Here is a 20232-nt window from a genome sequence, read left to right on the forward strand (position 1 = left end):
TTCCTACATGACAATATTTCTTCAACCTGTGAATACATGGACTTACCAAGCTGGCTGATAAGCTTGGGCTGTGCCTTTCCTAGGTGAGAGTTCCTAACAAGGCAAAGAGAATGAAAGCATAAGATGTCCTTTAGTCTTTGAAGAGTTCTCTTTGAAGAGTATGGGATTGTTCCTTTGGTAGAGCTTTGTAGGGTACTGGTGACAGCCATTCACTGCTCAATGCCCAACAAAGAAAGGGAATATTGTAATGACATCATCACAGTCCGTAAATCTTGGGTGTTAAAGAGGAAGAGGAGTCACTCAGGTGGAAAAAGCCAGGACTCATCTTTTCGCCTGTCAGTTCTGAGACAGCCCGGAGAAACTGCTGCAATTAGAACTCTAACAGAGTTCAAGGAGAGAGCTCAGCATCAGAAGAAGGCTGAAGAATCAGTGTGATTAACATCTGAGTATTATTTAATATTTTCTTGAATAGAAAAGAAAGGGAATTTGTTTTCAAAACATTCTGCCTAATGTCCAGCTCTTGGAATTCTGAAACTTTTTATTAGCTGTCTTATAAAAAGAATTAATTAACTCTTAGTTAACTTGAAGCCTGGCAGGGAGAAAGGGACCACCCTTGATTTTAGGCCCAAAATTTCCCAAGGTATTGGTCAAATCATGATTTGAATTCTGGATTCCTTTGCTCGGAGTTATAAGTGACATCCAAGTTTTAAGGCTGAAAATATATCTAGATTCTCCTGTAATTTATTTGGAAACCTAGGCTCCCTGTGCGGGGTTCCTTCTTGAAGGAAAGGGATTGAAATGCTGGTGTCTGGAGTTAAACCTGGGTAGTGGTCTGACATTGGGATGGTGTCCTGGAGGTTATAGTGGTGATGCCACTGTGGCTGTGAGTGTTGACAGGCCTTCTGATGGAGTGAGCAATTCCGACATGGATAGAAAATACGAGGGTCAGAATTTGAACCCAGACTTTATGATTCTAAAGCCATAGGATCACTGTGTCATTACCTGGCTTCAAATCCTGGCTTTGCCCCTTGTGACTGAAAAATGGAACTCAGCTAAAGCGCAGTACTAAAGTGATCCCATGGGACACATAATTTTCCACTCCAAGGCTTTGCTTTTATAGGTATGAATTTCCTTTTTTTTTTTTTTTTTTGAACATACAGCACTCTGCAGATATACTACCAATCCCTTGCTCTCTCCCAAGCATTCACTAACATGGTAACTTTAGCAGCCATTACTTTAGAAATAGAAATCATTTCCTAGTAGAAAATAATGAACACTTACCTTTACTTTTCAGGTTTATGTATCTTTTGAAAATGAGCCAGAAGTGAATGTAGAACTTACTGACTACCAGATAAAGAAAGAAAGAAACTACAATTAAGAACTCTCTTTTAGAACTGAGACAACTAGTTTTTCAGCAAGTTTAAAGTTTTCTTAATGGCACAAAATTGGCCTTTTGGTTTCAGAATATTTTGTAGGTACTAGAAGGTAACCACTTAAAACTGTGGTAACGTCCATACGTCCCACCAAAAAACATGATATCAAATATTTGAGGGCCTCCTACTTGAATTTACTGAATCAAAACTATATAGGTTTGTGATGTCCCACTCACAGATTGACATTTTTTAAAAAATCACCTACAATATATTAAGCTTCTGTAACTTTTTTTTCCTTCTATAATTGTTTTTCTAACTAATCTTATTCTAAGATGTTTCTCAGGTGTCTATGGCATCAATGGATTTGTGGGCACACAAAGTTTCTAAAAAAAATCATTAAAATTACTCATGACTCTCCTTCTGGTATAGAGGAGAAAGAATGGTAAGGGGTTTTCTTACCTCACCACAGTGCTGTATTTTAAAGTGAGAAAGAGAGGGAGGGGATTATAATAGAGACTGTCAGATTCCCCCAGATCACCAAATTCTTCATGCCTTCCCTGCTATTCCATCCAAAGCAATGAAAGCCAGAATTAAATCATAAATCCACAGATGATCATTTCCAGGGTTGCAGTTACTGCTTGTTGGGGATTCACTGAAGTTTCCTTTCAGTTACATAGGCACCAAAGGAAATAATGGTATTCCTATACCAAATAAACAGGTTCTGTGGACAAGACAAAGTAATGCACAAGCCTGATTTCTCAAAGGGGAATTAAGTATATAAATGTAAAGCATCTGATGAGGTCAGCATTGCCATACCAGTTCAAGAGGGATATTAGATTACAAAACTACCTCTTATTTCTTATGATATTACTCTTCCTCCATTATACAACCATCCAAGCAACACTTTTAAAAACTACTCTCTCATTTCACAGTATATACATATATACCAAATAATTGTGCTGTACACCTAAAACTGGTACAGCATTATATGCCAATTCTATCCCAATTTTTAAAAATCACTCTAGTATTGCAATAAATGTCAATTTTAAATCCTGTATTATTTAGGGGCCTGATTTATTTTTGGTCTTTTTTCCTCAGCTAAAGTGTAAGAATATGCTATCAATATTTACTGAGGACAACCTCAATGTCATTTTTCATAACAACAAACTCTTTGCCTTTCCTTAAATAAGCCAGGAGCCTACATACCTGCAATACTTTGCTTTGTTCCTTCTGCTTAGAGACTTCCTCTTCTCTGGCCTCATCCCGCTCCTCTTTTACCTATGCACCTCCTCATTGTCTGGCCCTACCCCATAATCTTTTTGAGAGCAAGAACTCTGTCTTATTTACCATTTTATTTCCCAAACATATCTCGGTGAGTGTAGTTGAATGAAAATTATTTTCTGAAGATGAACTGAGGGTATCTGCTGACCACTGATGAATCAAAATTCCAAAATGAAATTCCACTACAATTTACAGTAGGATAAAATATTTTAAACCTCACAAAAGGAATGCCAGCTGACAAAAATCTTTACCATTACTCTACAGAGATGATAATCATTGAGGCAGTGTGAGCTGGAAAGTTCTTAGAGATCACCTGGACAAGGGTTTTTATTTTAGATACGAGAAAGGATGTCAAGAGAAGTGTTGTGACTTGTCCAAGGTCACCTAGCTAGTTCTATCCCACAAAAGTCCATTCAGATTTTTTCCACAGACTAACTATGAAGGAAATTAATATTGAGTAGGTGCATCAGCACATAAGACGCAAAATGGAAGTGAGTGGAGTATTTCTAGATACGCCACAATTGATTTTCACTCATGTTTTGACAGAGAGATGGATGTGATGGAGTATCTGAGTGCAGTTACTGTTTAAGAAGGTGATGGACTAACCAATCTTGGTTTTAGCAAAGGATAAAAAAAAGTGACCGTCCTTCACTTCACATCTAGCTCCACCTACTCATCTTAAATATTAACCACAAATTGTTCAAGTTCAAGGGCATGAATATCAGGGACTCAGAATGTAATGATGGCAGCTTTCAGAAATACAGACCCCAAAAGAGCCCCCAGGAAATATCCGGAAAGCAAATGATCTTGAAGTTGTATAATTTCTTTGAAAAGCCAAAACGTAATCTAAAAATACAGTCTGTTTCTTTAGGCCGATATACCATACAGATATTGAAGTTATCTTTCATGAAGGAAAACAAAATGTAATATTTCACACGTCTGAATTTTATGCTTCTTTTTCTCTCTATATAAAGGCTTCATAAAGCTTTGGATCTTGAAATAAGATCAAAGTATATCACAATATTTGAAGTATCATGCCCAAACTTACTGCCACAGGAGGATAAAGAAAGGAAAGAAACATCAATGCAAATAAAGAAGATGCATGAACAGTTATAAAAAATTAAGATACTGTGCTGGGTTTTATTCTGTGTTTACATGTGCTCTTTCTCATCCTCTTAAGTCAATTAAACATTATGCTTGGTTTTTGCCTGATCTACTTTGTGCAATAATATCCTCCTTTGCAAAGATGAGTCAGTTAATGCTAATGCTAAGAAAAATATGCTTGGTTACTTATAGGAACCAAAACACCAGTCTTCCACTTTAATATATCTTTAAATCAACCATTATCACTTATTTATTGAAGAGGTTTAATTCAGTTTTTTTTTATAAAGAGGACTTTCTTTAAACTAAAGGAAATAGCTGATATTTACGAAGACAACTCTTTATTTACAGAATAAAACTGAACTTTGCCGTAACTTAGCATAAGCAAACATGAAGTTCCTGTTCCCCTAAAGAATTCTTACCAACATCTTTTTCCTTTCATGTTCAAGGGCAGAAAGCCACTGATTTTGCCAAGAACATAGCAAAGCTATCCCAAGGTGCTCATGTCATTGGGATTAGGTGCTTCCATGTTTCTCTGGGAGATGAACACTTCACACATTCCTAAGTAGTTCTGGTATTCAGAAATCCATTCAAAAACTCACACACAGGGGAGTTCCCGTCGTGGCGCAGTGGTTAACGAATCCGACTAGGAACCATGAGGTCGCGGGTTCGGTCCCTGCCCTTGCTCAGTGGGTTAACGATCCGGCGTTGCCGTGAGCTGTGGTGAAGGTTGCAGACGCGGCTCGGATCCCACGTTGCTGTGGTTCTGGCGTAGGCGGGTGGATACAGCTCCGATTCAACCCCTAGCCTGGGAACCTCCATATGCCACAGAAGCGGCCCAAGAGATAGCAACAACGACAAAAGACAAAAAAAAAAAAAAAAAAAAAAAAAAAAAAAACTCACACACAAATTACCTACGATTACATTTCTTCTCCTCCCTTTCCTTGGGAAAAGAATTCTTGCTTTTCCCAAAGGGAGGGAGGAGAAGACATACAAAACTTCAGGGCTCACTTCAGGGCTTCAAACTCCATTTTTGTTTATTTTTTCATGTTGTTTTGTTTTGTTTTTTTCAGGTCCGCACCGGTAGCACATGGAATTTCTGGCTAGGGATCAAATCAGAGCTGCAGCTGCAGGCCTACATCACAGGCACAGCAACACCAGATCCAAGCCACATCTGCAACCTATACTGCAGCTTGTGGCAATGCTGGACCGTTAACCCACTGAGTGAGACCAGGGATCAAACCTATATCCTCATGGAAACTATGTCGTGTTCTTAACCCACTGAGCTACAAGGGGAGCTCCCAAACTCCAGAATAGGTTGGTGAGTGATGGCGGAGAAGGCATACAAAAGGCCAGAGGATAACTATATTGGGCCTAGTCATTCTAGAATACCTCGGAAATATTGTAGCCCATGAACTGAGTTACTACTTCTGGGATCAACCCCATTCACGATGGATAGCAGAGCACTGGAAGGTCTTACCCATATCTGGGATCCCTTGGATCTCAAGTGGGGAAAGAGATGTTGGGCAGCTGTACTCCTATGCCTACATGCGGACGCTATCTCTTGGTGTCCAGAGGCAGATGAAAGGCAAACAGATTCATCTACTCATTATAGGATGCTAAAATGGCATAACCACTTTGTCTCAATGTTTTCCATGGCACTTGGTACATAAGGAAATACAAAGATTAATACACTTGTTTCCTCATTCTACTCAGTCTCTTTGAAAGTCTTTTACATTATGACTGTTTTCATAGCAAAGTAACCTGTATTCCTCCTCTCTGTGGGGAAGAACAAGCTGAATAAGCAAAAAAAAAAGAAAAAAGGGCAGAGGCTCCTTCCCTGCTTATTCAGGGTCTGTACCTCTTTAGGTAACATATATGGGATGTGACCATTTACACTTCTGTAAATGGTCATTTACATTTACATTTCTGCTCCCCTTAACTCTTCCTGCAACTAAGCAAATACAGAATGTGGATCTTTTCATGACTTCAGCAATGATGAAACTCAGAAAACCATTTATCGTACCATACAAAATAGTTGCTGACCCATAAGACAGCAGTACCTTTGCCCATATTTTCCTCTGGCCAGTCTCCTCTCTAGGGTGTTACAGCAGAACTACCCTTCCATGAAACATCTACTGCTTTAAAATTGCACCTCGATTTAGTCAGGATCCTGCAGGAAATTGAGGCTACACTCAAAAGGGGTTGAATGACAATGATTTAATGGAAAAACTACTTTCTAAGTAGGTTCAGATGGTTGAGGAAGCCTCCAGGAATTGGCAAGTGAGAGAGCCAGTGCCATCCCTAGGTCTCAAAGGGCAAGGAGGGAGCAGCAGCTCCAGATCCCAGGGAGAGCTAGAGCTATGGTGACCTCAGCAGAAGGTTTACCAGAGGATAACGTAGCCACCTGGACTACAAGGTGGGGTGTGATGGGGAGATCCTCCAACTTCCTAAGAATGCCTTCCCCACTGGGCTAAACCCCAAAGAATCCAGAAGACAAGGGCTCCCAGATTCCTTCTAACCATGGAAAGTAGCCTTTGGGGGTTGAGGGTCTTTCCCTGGACTCATCCCTTGTTCTCCTGACAATTTACCACTCTCGCCATTCCCTCCTCTGGACCTTGCATTCTGCAGCTCCACCAGGGCAGTCCCTATAACATGGCTGCAGCTTGCTGGGCTCTGAAAATGCTGTTTTCTCTGTGTGCACATGTTGTCCTCCCCACTGTAGCATGTCCCTGGGCCTCATCATCTTATTTTGGTCCCTTGAACTTACTTCATTCACACCCTCCAGATTAAAACTTCCATTCTTTTGAAAGCACAGCAAGGATGACTTGCAAATTCTACCAGATGTGAAGGGCTGGTGGGAAGTGGGGAAAAGAACAACATGTCCTGTCTTATCTCTAAAAGCAACTTCTTTCTCTTTGCTTAAAAAACAAACAAATGAATTGAAATTATTTTCCCGAAAAGAATAAAATCTTTAGGGCAAGTGATTCTGTTTAATATTCTAACCCTTAGCGCAGTGCCTAGTATATGGGTAGGTACTCGGAAGTAAATATGTTGATATTCAAATATTAGTATTTTCAAATCAATTCAAAGATTTAAGAAGAACAATTAACATATGCCAGAATCTTGAACCCTCACAGCAATCTCATGAAATAGATACTATTATTATTATCATAATTTTATAAATGAGGAAACCAAGAACAGTTGAGTACTTTGGCCAAGGTCACCATCAGGAGATGATAACGTGTGGTTTTGAAACCCACATTCTGTTTCTAAAGTACTTAATCTTACCATAAATTCAAACTGCTTTGTTTTACATAAAACTCTCTGCATTATCTCATTATTCAAATCCTGGTGCTGCTTTGTTTTATATAAACTCTCTGCAATATCCCATTATTCAAATCCTGGTGATAAGTCCTTGGGGTAAACAAGTGGGAGGTGACACAGCTGCTCCTCAGTGGGCTGGATTACCTCACATTACACTAACATAGGACACAGTAGAAGAAAGTCATTTCTCCAGGTGGTCAACCCAAGCTAGTCTGTAGGTTGATGGTAGATCTATAGCCTAGATTTCGGCAAACATGTTGAAGGCGGAGCAGCTTGTGGCAGATGGCTGTTCCTCCTTCTCTCTCCTTTTAGATTCTTTTATCTTTAGAATGTGAAAGAATGTATCTATGTTTGGAAACCCTCTCACTAAGTCAACAAATAAACTAAACAAATGAGGAGTGGAGGGGAGAAGCTTGCCTCAATCTGACAATACTTTAGTTTCTGGAAGTTTACATCTGTTAAACATGGAAAGGCTAAAAAAGCAGAAGTGCTGATCATGAACACTTGCCTATTAGATTGCTTTGGTAAAAGCTTTGTGTTGCAAACATCATATTAGCAAGGTGTTTTGTCTCAGCTGGTTTTCTAAAAACAAGCGCTTTCTGGCTCTGTTTGATATTTGTGAAGACACAAACCACAAAAAAAAAAAACAAAAACAAAACATGAGAGTCTCTAAGCTTTTAGGACTTGCTTCTCAAAGTGTGGTGGTAGACCTGTAGCCTGGACATCTCTTGGGAGCATTTAGAAATGCAGAGTTCTGGGCTCCACTCCTCCATGTTACAGCAGAGTTTGTATTTAACAAGATCCCCAGGTGATTCCTGGGCAGGGTGAGAGGGTCCAGCCAATGGTCCATCCTTGGATAGCCTTGTCCTTCCTAATCTCCAATTCTGATGCTCCAGTTCTTTGAACATTGGTCCTTGACTCCAGCATCTTTTGAGTCTCAGATCCTGATATTAACATAAATGCCCTTGTTGCTCAGAAGTTACTAGAAGGACTCCCTGAGACAGCTTGATATATCTGCGAGTGTCTATTGCCAAACAGTATTATAAACTATTATTTTCTGAACACGTTTAATATGTGAAAGCACTGTAATAAACCACTTGATGTACATTATCTTTCTTGAAGTCTGACAAGGGGATAGTATCATTCTTACCTGGCAGCTGAAGGGATTTTCAGAGAGGTTAAATAAATTGCCTGTTGTCACAGAGCTAACCTGTGATAAGGAAGGGGACTGTTTGACAAAATATTTACACACCTAACTCTGCTATGGTAGGCTATAGATTGAGCACTTCCTCTCTTAACAGAAGACTCTGATTTCGGCTGAGTCATAGCTTTGGAAAAAAATGGAATTCACGTATACTACTAGTTCATTTAAATTCATTGTATTTAATATGCATTTACCTTATCATCTATTATTCAATAATTTTTCCCCTTAATAATATTCTAAAATGAAATAAAAGATCTTTTAAGTTCTTCTTAATTTAAGATCAAATAAAGCTGGAAATGACTGTGTGATCCTGGTGTTGGGAAACTAGTTATCTAAAAGAAGAATTTATATTTGATGCTGGGAGTAATTTTTCATGTTGTAAGTCTAGGAAACTGTATATCAAACCTAAAAATTTTTGCTCAGGTTAAACAAAGTAACAATGAATGACTGGGAATAGCAAAGAGTTCCAAATGTAGCCACAAATAAACCTCCTCTTCTTTTTGTAATTTGATTTTTCCTCCTAGATCTCACCTGCAAGTTGCAATTTTTTTTTTTTTTTGTCTTTTTAGGGCCACACCTAGGACACATGGAGGTTCCCAGGCTAGGGGTCGAATAGGAATTGCAGCTGCGGGCCTATGCCACAGCCACAGCAATACTGGATCTGAGCTGCGGCTGTAACCTACACCAATGCTGGATCTTTAATCCACTGAGCAAGGCCAGGTATCAAACCTCCATCCTCATGGATGCTAGTAGGGTTCCTTAACCTCTGATCCATGACAGGAACTCCCACAAGTTGCAATTTAATTGACCTGAGTGAATAAAGTCCAAAATAAAAAAGGAATTACATAGCAATGATGATTATTCAACATTCATTCAACAAACATTCACTGAGTCTCAGTATGAATGCTGTGCCATGTGCTGGGGCATAGCTGTAATGAGATGATCAGTTGCTATAGCTCTTTCTCTGGTGAAGACAGACTGGATAGCAGGGTCCATCCAGTAACTCTGCTAAAGCTCAGGTGTAGTTAAATTGAATTCAATGTCATCTATCAAGAGGGGGAGTATTCCTACCCTCTTAGAGATTTTGAGAGCATTAAGTGACTTAATATGTGTGACTATGACTAGTATAATAAATGGTGTGTTAAAAGCATTCCAGAAGCACTTTAGTAATACATATACAGTACAATTAATTCAGCATATTATACAAATGAATGTATGATAAGTTGGAGAAAATGTATTAATCCCAGAAACCAAAGCAAATAACTGGTAATACATCTCAGTCCCTATACTCCCTGAATGCCTTTGGAGCAGGCAGATTTTTGCAATAGATCTTTATCAAAAAACACTTGGAAATTATACTCACCAAGACACTCTGGGGTCTTGCCTTGCAGAATAGTAAAAAAGAGAAGTAGTTTTGTCATCTGGAAATACTGAGCTTTTATTTTCTTATCTATACAATGATAACAGTAAAGGGGTCTCAGAAAGGCTACAAAATTACTTGGAAATATACACATAATGTCTATAAATTTACTTGGAAATATAAAATTACTTGGAAATATACACATAATCATTCAAATATAAGCTATTACTATTTTGAATAATCAAAATATAGTAACCCCAAACTTTTTTTTTTTTTTTTTTTTTTTTGTCTTTTTAGCTATTTCTTGGGCCACTCCCGCGGCATATGGAGGTTCCCAGGCTAGGGGTTGAATCGGAGCTGTAGCCACCGGCCTACGCCAGAGCCACAGCAACGTGGGATCCAAGCCGCGTCTGCAACCTACACCACAGCTCACAGCAACGCAGGATCCACTGAGCAAGGGCAGGGATCGAACCCGCAACCTCATGGTTCCTAGTCGGATTTGTTAACCACTGCGCCACGACAGGAACTCCCTCCATAAATTTTTTAATACCTTCACTTTAGATGGTCTTTAATTCACATATATCTTAGAATAACACAATTTGAATTTGTAGTACATTTTACTAAAAAGGATTTCTAACACTTGGGGAAAATGTGTGTGTGATGCTTATCTATTTCTATGATGAATATAAGCTCCAGAAAATTTCTAGACTAAATTGCTGAACTGTTGGAGCTAATAATTCATGGGCAGAGGTAATTTAAAATTCTGAAACTCTAGCAGGCAAATGTGTAATTTTATGGGCCAAGAGCTAGCACTCAGTATGACTTCTAAAGACATATAAATGGGGAGCTCCCGTTGTGGCTCAGTGGTTAACGAATCTGACTAGGAACCTTGAGGTTGTGGGTTTGATCCCTGGTCTCACTCAGTGGGTTAAGGATCCAGTGTTGCCATGACCTGTGGTGTAGGTCACAGATACGGCTTGGATCCCGTGTTGCTGTGATTCTGGTGTAGGACTGCGGCTACAGCTCTGATTGGACCTCCTAGCCTGGGAACCTCCATTTGCTGCAGGAATGGCCCTAGAAAAGGCAAAAAGACAAAAAAATAAAAATAAAAAAATAAAGACATGTAAATGAACTTAAGTTCAGTATCAATTCTAGCCCAATGACTTAGTGGTTTCATGATTATAGAATATGGCCTTGACTTCCCCATGAAGGGGAAGAGTCCTACACTGAAGGCCCCTGACCTTCTAAACTATTTGATGAGTTTGGGCATTTATGTCTGGATATAAGAGTTGTGGAAACCTGGACTACCATGCATACTAGAAAGAGAAGAATTTGGAGCTCTCAGAACATCTTGCAGGGAGAAGATGAGGAGCAGAGATTGTGGAGAAAGGAAAGAGAATGACGAGAAGAGCCCAAATCCTTCGTGAAATCTATTAAAGCCAAAAAGGTGATTGGTATATATAAATCTCCGGTGGAAGCAAGTGACAGATGAAATCTGGGTCACTTTTTTAGAGTTATGAGTGTACATGGAGCCAGGACTCCAGGAAATACAGGGGAAGAAAAGATTTTAAGTCCCTGAGAAGTTGCAGAAGGGTTTTAGACTTCCATAGACTGTGAAGTTGGTAGGTATTTAAGCAAATTATGCCTAGATCTTTAAGGGGACGAAGAGCTTAGAGGTGTGTTACACAAGTAAGGTACCTACTTATTTATTTGTGGTTTTTAACTTCCCTGCTTCCAAAATAAGAAGTAATACATTTGTTGTATTATTCAGTATAATAGAACTTTATGTAGAGGAGTTAACGGTTGTTAAACATGGGAAGGGATGATTAGGATGAGAGAAGGTGGGAGGGACAGTTTTGCCCTCAGGAGAGATATGTTCATGTCTGAGAATATTTTTGATTTCTCATAACTAGGGGTTGCTACTGGCACCTTGTGGGCAGAGGCCAGGAATGGTTTTCCACATTACATGATGTACAAGACAAACCACATAGCAAAGAAAATCTGACTGAAAACATCCGTTGTGCTGAGCAGAGAAGCCCCAACTTAGGCCAACCTATCATTTTATGAATAAAGACCTGAACATCAGACAGGGTCAGTGACATATGCCAAGTCACACAGCGAGCCAAGAGAAGAGATAGATCCTTTAGTGTTGTTCCTATCACACTCTGTCACTTCTTAAAGCTAAAAATGGAGCTGTTGGAAAATAAAGCTTCTTATGAACAAGTTTAGGCTTAAGAAGTAATAAATAATGGCATAAATCTTTAAAACAGAATACTGCTTACACTGGGAAATCTGGGCCACCAGGAAAAGAGAAAATGTAATTATGTAACATATCTTTGAAATATATTCAACATTATAAGGAGTACCTAGTAAAATATACCATAGGAAAAGGATTTTTCATTATATTTAACCAAAATGCTGCCCCACGTAGTGGTTCTTAACCTCAAGCACATTGCCCAGTCACCTGGAGGGCTTGTTAAAAGATAAACTGCCCCACCCCAAGCCCAGAGGTTCTGACTCAGGAAATCTGGCATTGGGCCTGAGGATCTGCATTCCTAGCAAGTTCCCAGGTGATACTGCTGCTGTTGATCAGGAGATAACACTTTGAGATAACACAGGCCTAAAATTTGAGAGGGACTCAATGGCCTAATATTGCAGGTGTTTAGAAAACATAAGCTCACCAAAACATACACACATACTTCAGCATAGATTAGTAAATAGTGCTATTTCACATTTCGAAGAATATAATCCACAGATGGCAGAACTAAAACTAACTCTAGACCTCATTTAACTCAAATCCCTTACTTTTGAAATGAAGAAATTAATACAGCTTTTAGGCTTCTTTACCAGAAAGAAGAATCTCTTTTCACAATAGTCAACAGAAGCAATATTAAATGAAAATCACTTAGAGGCAGTTAGAGTACTGATAGCATTATTGAAAGATAGATAAACTCAAAGATTGTAAGTACAACTAAATATGTATGCTTTATCTTTTTATCATTACGTTTATGAGGAATATTCTAAATGCCCAACTATGTAAAAACTGGTCTGATGGGGCTCTTATGCCAAGCTAAGTCTATGGGGAAAATGCCTATTGGACATCAATAATATAAAATCAGGCCCTGAGGGACCATAACTGTCTCTTTAAATTATTTGGGAAATCATGTACATGTTTAATCAATTAAATACAGCATAAGATGATAAGCAGTATATTCCCATCTTAAATAATCAATGTGACACTTTTAAATCATGGTTAACAGAGTGAAAAGCACCCTCAAAGAAATTCATTTGGGTAACACTCATTTGCATTCCATTCATTTAGTAAAAAGAATGTAACAAATTTCAGATACTTAAAAACTACCTGGGTACCTAGCCAGGATGCTCCAGTTAACTTGCTTCCTGTCAGTCCTCACTTAGAAACACCCAATGACTGAATAGTAAACATTCTCCTTTAGCCTCTTTAACATCATGAAGATAGTTTACACAGCCTTTTTCCCCCCTAACTCATGACATCCTGTACAAGACACTGAACTTTCCTTGCCAAGAGCACACAGGAAGCCAAACCCTCTCAAATATGCTGCATCTCCTTCAACTTTTAAAATAAACACCTATCCTTTTAAAGTACCATCTGTTGTCTCCTTGTCTCTGGTTACATCTTATTAAAATTTTTTGGCCAATATCACACCCCTGCTGCAATCTTACCAGGCTCTTCCGCAACATTCAGTAAGAGCTTCCTATTTAACTAATTCCCATGCCATGACGCTGTGTGAGGGTCTAACACAGAATCGGCACTATATCGTTTCTACTTTTGCTTATAGAGGGAATAACTGTTCATGCTAAACCTGGGGCAATGCCTCCCAGCCCCTCAAACACAGCACAGTGTGAACCAATGCAGCTAAACTAACACCATTCAGGGCTTGTATTGAATGGCGCTTTTACTGCAGCATTCACCTTGGAATAAGTAGTCAGGATTTATTATTTGTTGAAGTCACATAACTACCAGGCTATGCAGGCTTCATTCTCATATTATCACAAACAATCACAACAGAAGACCCAATACAGGAAAACATATAGCTCATTTACAATGGAAGCAAATTTGCAATCAGACAAGGGCAATGTAACAGCCAAGAACTGCAGTAAATCTCTTACAGCTAATAGCCCCATCTAATAATGCTCTCCTACAACACCTCTGAGCAAATGGATTGCCTTCAGTTTAAACAGTCACATCCACATGCATTCCTCGATGGTTAGAGATGATGCTTGATAAGCAAATCCTAAATTTATGATCCATTTACTCTAAGTGTCTTAGAGCCAGGATTGCTAGAAGACTTATTCAAGCATGTTGACAGAACTGAAATCTCAGTAATTTCTCTCTGCACCTCTCAGCATGGCTGACAGGCATCTGCCAAGACTATACCATATAAACCACTGATGCATGCAAAAATATTTACCCCCAGAAGATGTAGTAAAAGCTCAGCTTCCTCCAGCTTCCATAGCCTCTGAAGTGTTAATCTGAAGGAACAGTTCCATGAGTTTTCACAGGCCAGGAGTGTGTCTCCTACACTTGACCTAGACAGCCTTACATAACGAAGCATCGGGACTGGGGAGCTTGCTGAATGTCATCACCGGCAAGAGTGAGGAGTATTGGCAGCAGCACGCAGGCGGGCAGGCTGGGAGTTTGCATGGAAATCATGAAGTCTTGTCTTTCTCTTTTCAAATGTTTTGGAAGGAGAGTTAAGAATAGCTCAGAAACCAAACCGGTCTCGCTCTTTTTTGTGGGAAGAATGACCTGCAGCATAAAAGCTAAATCTTGCAGCAAGTGCAAGACACTTCTTTCGGGTATTTGCAGGCAACCTAACAGAATGAATGGTTGTCTGTAAAGGACTGTGCCATGACACCCCAAATGAAGGGACTGGTAAAGCAAAGTAATGACTCAAAGGCTGCCACGGAGCTTTTGTCTACTTTTAACTCATTGTGGTGAGTATAGAGGACTATGTGTGTAATAGAGGAATTCTTGCAGTTGTGAGTTGGTTTGCAGGGTGATAACTACAGGATTTGTAAAGAGTGTTCATGTCCCTTGAACATTTTGTTGCAAGCAAGATGATAGTGTTAAGAATCTTGTTATGTCAAATTCAGAATGCGGTGGGTTAAACTGGTTGTGCTGAAGGTCTTTCAGATTCAGATATTTTTCAGGAAAGTAATAAGAGAAGCAGGTACTTCTCTGTGGCAGCTTGCAGATAATTGTCAGATGTGTTAATTACTTCTATTGTCTATACTAAAAAGATCTGAATTTCAGCATTCAGATTTTGCACATAATGAATCTTTTTTTAGATTCTAAAATCAGTTTCTCAGGATGAGGCAAGAGGATCAGTGTGCTTTTAAATTAGCTCTCTTAGAATCACTCCTGGATATCTGGAGGATACTTTTAAACAGCAAATTAAACAATGTACTCCCCATCTAATTTTCATTCAATTATCTCAAATGTGTGCAATACGAGTTAGGTCCTTAAAAGCTAGAAATAATAAAGCCAATCCTATATTCTGATCCTGAGTAGAGTGATGGTATTAATAATACAACATGATTTTATTTTGTTTAATTATATATAAAATTGTGGTTTTGTATGGAGTATGGGCTAAGATGTATAATTCCCGAGGCAACAGAAACAGAGAAGCCATGCATCATTTAAAAATAATCGTAATGTGCTGCTCTTAGCTGGGAAATTTGTCTACTAATGCATCACACTGAGAATAGAGCCTGGAAATAAGAGAATTTTAGGTCTACACAACAACACAATAATTTAATTCTACCCCATCATTTAACCCCTAAGGAAACAGAGGTAGGAAGAAGTTAAATGATGTGCCAAAAGTGACCCAAATGAAGAGGTAAGTGGAAAGTGGTTTTCCTGGTACTCACTGGTATTCTGCTAACCATGCCACAGTGAATAATTATCCTTTGATACTGGTGTAAAGGCCTGATGTACAATAATTTTTTTTATCATAGAAATGACAGAAAACAAAGTGGAATAGAACTAAATACATGCTTGTAGCAGTCTTTTGATTTTGGAAAAACAAGTTTTGTAGGGAACATAATGGGAAAGTTTCTTCAATTATTTCTCACAACTATAATGAACATTCTGGTGTGACATTTAATTAAATTTTCAAATTATGAAATAGTGTGCTGAACATTTACTGATGGATACCATGTTGGTGGTTTAGATTCTTTTATTTTGTTAATGTTGATTGTGCTGCTAGGCTTACCCATCTCTTGGAGAGCTAGTGTACATTAAATAACCCATAGGAAGCAAAAACTGGAAAATAGAACGTTTCAAAAAAGATCTTTGTCTTATTACTTTTAACCAAACCGAGCCTCTATAGCCAGGCACTTGTTTTTCATTTTTGCATCTCTGCCCACAGCACAATGCTTACGGGACCCTCAATAAATGTTTGCTGAATGAATAAGTGGAGGGGTGAAATGCATTCATATGAGAGTACATATGCTATGGCCAAGTAGACTCCTTGGAGGGGTCATTTGAAGGAATGCATAAAAATGATTTATGAATGTATCAGTTTAATAAGTGTCAAAGTAATGAATGCTTCTGAAATACTTGTTTAGAAATTATTCTTGTAAATTTTTTCAATGTTTTCCTTGCAACTTAAATAGATCAACTTAGTATAGGTTTAGCATCCCCTAAGAGATAATACAACTTTCACTAGGTTAACCAAATAGAGGTTTAGTTTTACTTAAGTGACATAAAGTTGAGTCAAGTGACATGGTGACATTAAGATCAAGTGACAGTGTTAGGATTTTACAGCCCTGGCAAACCCACAATCCTCAGGGATCTAAGCCCATTTTTCCTTCTGCTTAGTGATCTTGACTATGTGGCTCTCATCCTCTGATTTGCTGCCTTGTGGTCTCAAAATGGCTGCCTCATCTTTAGCATCCTGACTACATTCCAGGCAAGAGGACAGAAAGTGCAAGAGGCAAGTGCTAGCTGAATCAGCTTTCTCCAAGAGCTTTCCGAGAAGATCATTAGAGACTTTGACTTATATCTTATGGGTCATAACTGTGAAAAATGCTGCCCCTCCTGGGGGGAGTCTGGAATAATTGTGTTTTTAGCTAAACCCATTGCTACCTCCAACAAAGCTGGGGTTCTCTTTCTAAAGCAAAGGAGGTTGCTTCTCCAACTTGCATTCTCACTTAGTATATAGTTTTAGTAAAATCCTAAAATGTGATCATTTAGTCTAAGCTGACTTATCTCCCAAAAAATGAAAAAGTTTCTCATTTTATATCTGGGTCTTCCATGGAAAAAAATTATTCCACTGTTGCAATAGAATGTTACTTGGGAAACAATGGGTTTATAACTATACTGTCACAAATGGATGCAAAGAGAAAGCCATAAATACATTTCTCAGAATGAAAAAGAGACTATTATACCATGGGGTCATTTTACCTCATAATCACCCCAAAATAAGGTTGTCCATAGCTCTGTCCTTTTGAAAAGATTCCGATGATGGAGGACACTGAATTAAGCTCTTGAAATTTATGCAACTACTAAGTAAAATAGTATCTTGCTAATTTAGAAGAGAGGCTTTTCTTTTTCTTTTTTCTTTTTTTTTTTTTTTTTTTTTTTTTTTTTACAGTTCTGTCTGTTGTCTTGCTGGAATCAGCTATGAAAAGTACATGGCTCCTCGAGCTGGGCCAGAGAAGAACTTTATCAGCTATCCCAACTAGGTCATAAGAGTGCCTCTCAAAAACAGAAGCAGTTCTTCATATTGGGATCAGGAATAATACTGACATCTTTTTAAAGAAATGGGACAAGATGACCCCTCAAACCAAAAGTTTTACTTTAAACCTGTAGAGGATTCCTGAGTGTGGAATAGAAACACTATAATTTTCAAGAAAAAAATGATGGCATTCTTTTTTTTTTTTTTTTTTCTTTTTTTCTTTTTTAAGGACCACACCCATGGCATACAGAGGTTTCCAGGCTAGGTGTCAAATCAGAGCTGTAGCTGCTGGCCTACACAACATCCACAGCAATGCCAGATCCAAGCCCCGTCTGTGACCTACACCACAACTCATGGCAACGCAGGATCCTTAACCCACTGAGCGAGGCCAGGGATGGAACCCACAACCTCACGGTTCCCAGTCAAATTTGTTTCTGCTGCGCCACAATGGGAACTCCCTAATGATGGCATTCTTAGCTTTTACCAACCTTAATTTCTCTCTTCCATTAACTGTATCTTGCAGGACATCAAAACTATATGCAGCCTTACTGGAAATAGCAAAATTAGAATATGTTTAGTACCTAGCAGGTATGAGTTTTACAAGTCACAAACTCAAGGGAGAACAAAATTCCAACGTTCTTCATTTTCCTATAAATTAATTTAATTTTTCTTTTATTGTCCCATTTTTGCCTAATGGCAGAAAATGTAATTATTTCTAGGTCAGTTCAATTGCTTCAATACTTTTTCAGTTATCTCAGGCTTAGCTTAGTAAAATGTGAGATTTTAATTTTTTGCTCTTTATATTAATTAGAGGAACGCTAGCTTCGGCAACAAATGCACCCAAAAGTCTTGGTAGCTTAGTGTAATGAAATTGTGTTTCTTACTCATGAAAAGGTGTATGTGGTTGTTCCTGATTCGTAGGTGGCCTTCCCTGTGATCATTCATGGATCTTTCTTGTGGCTTCTCATACCTCTAGGGACTTAGAATCAGCTAACAAATGAAAAAAATAAAAAAGAGATCATGCAGGATTACAGCTACTTCTTCAGCCCAGGAGAAACATCTGGCTTATATTTAAATGGCGAGGAATAGTCACATAGCTCCATCTAGATGCAACAGAAGGTTGAGAAATTTTGCAGCTACTTGGACAACCACATCTCAAAAGGAAACATAAATTATTGTGGTTACTAAGCTCTTTCTCTGCTTATCTTTCATCTTTGCATCTGAAGGATCTTTTAAAAGCATAAAGCATATCATCTTTTGCCAATTATTGTTTTTTGAGATTAAATTGGAGAACTGAGAGGATTTAAATGTGGAGTGTGGGTTTGGGTGGGGAGGTCTCTCCTTGTGTTGGTGGTATGATTGATTATACTGTGCACCTGGAAATGGGATCATGCACTTTTTATTATACCTATAGAGAAGAGAGAAACTTATTATAGATTTTTCAAATGTTTACATCATAGCACCCGGAATTCAAGTCTATAATTTTATGTTTTAAATAAAGTACCCCAAATTGGATCAGTTTCATATGCTATGAGAAACATGGCTTGTTTATATGAATTTTGAAAGAATGGTATCTAAACCCAGCTAATCACAGCATTGTATCCAGCTAATGCTTGGGTATCATTTTGGAATTTCAGGCAGAATTTAAAAAAAAAAAGAAGAAAAAAAAAAAAAAAGAGGAAGGGCTAGATAGAGCCTATATCGGAAAAGCAACTTTCTCAAAATTCCTCAGGAGACTTCTTCAGGGACCTCACTGGCCAGAGTTGTGACATGGCTACTCATAGGGGCAAGAGAGGAAACTGGAAAAGACAGCTTTCAAGTTGGGTTATTGGAGGTTTCAAACAAAAGTAAGTTTTTCTTCATAAGGAAGAAGGGGAAAAAGAATAACTATGTCTGCCTCAACTCTAATAGCTCAATTAATTAGCCTGAGGTGATTTATAAACTTGTTCTACACTTTCCAGAGGGTTCAGTATCAGTGGTGGGTGGGGAGGTGGAGTAGGGGGAAAGGAGAAGAGAATAAGGGACACAGAGAGGCAGAGAGAGAAACATGGAACTGAAAGGAAACGACTTGATATTATAAAATAAAAAATTGGGTTGGTAACGACAGAGAATCAGCTCTAGAAAAAGAAAACTCTCACGAGCTCTGAGATGAACCCTAAATAATTAAAATATTAAGAATATTCTATAATAATGGAATAGATAAAATATCAGTAGAGACATAGAGAAATGGTCTGAAAAACATATTACATATCTGGAGCAGGTATGTTTATAATCAAGTGCCCTTGAGTTTGTGTTGGAACTGAGAAGAGGCTCACTCAGTCCGTGTGGGAATGGCCTGAGGAATCTGGTTATTTCAAGTGATCTCTTTCCTTAGGGAGCTGAGGAAAAGCAACTGTACTTAAGTGATGCCACAATCCAAAGTCCAGTTTATCCATCTAAATATGTGGATATTAAAACATCAAAGCAGATACTTTATCCTACAGGCCAACTAATAGGGTGACCAAGGTGGATGGTAGCCAGCACTGATGAAGTTTTCTTCAGCTCATTGTTGGGGGTTTTAGCCATTGCTGTTCTGCACTGCATTTGTTGCTCTGAATTGGACCTCTAGCAGGAGAAGAGGAGGAGAGAGGGAGGGAAGGAGGAAGGAATGAGGAAGGAGACAGAGAGAGAGTGAATATGTTGATTGGTGCTGAGCAGGAACCCCTAGTCAATCCAGACTGCTTTCACTTAAATTCATTCTGTAATTAGTGGCTAATGAACCAGAGTCTGCGTAGACTTATAATTTTGCCTTTTCATATTTTTCAGTCTTGACTTCTCTTCTGAACTTGCTAGAATATATTCAAAGCAGGTGCTCTACTTAAT

General features: G+C 38.6%; 1 protein-coding gene across 6 annotated transcripts in view; it reads right to left on the reverse strand.

The window, feature by feature from the left end:
• Positions 1–14282, reverse strand: part of SCN1A (sodium voltage-gated channel alpha subunit 1) — a 166508-nt gene extending 152226 nt beyond the window's left edge. For all 6 annotated transcript variants that reach the window (XM_084999274.1, XM_084999273.1, XM_084999270.1 and 3 more), the window contains exon 1: positions 14098–14282. The gene's annotated coding sequence lies outside the window, so the exon portion shown is untranslated. The remainder of the gene's footprint in view (positions 1–14097) is intronic.
• Between the last annotated feature and the right edge of the window lie 5950 nt (positions 14283–20232).

Source organism: Sus scrofa, chromosome 15, assembly GCF_054392235.1.
Source record: "Sus scrofa isolate SSC_HxYL_T2T_F1_AM1 chromosome 15, Sscrofa_HxYL_maternal_Yorkshire_Landrace_v2.0, whole genome shotgun sequence".
Lineage (NCBI taxonomy): Eukaryota > Metazoa > Chordata > Mammalia > Artiodactyla > Suidae > Sus > Sus scrofa.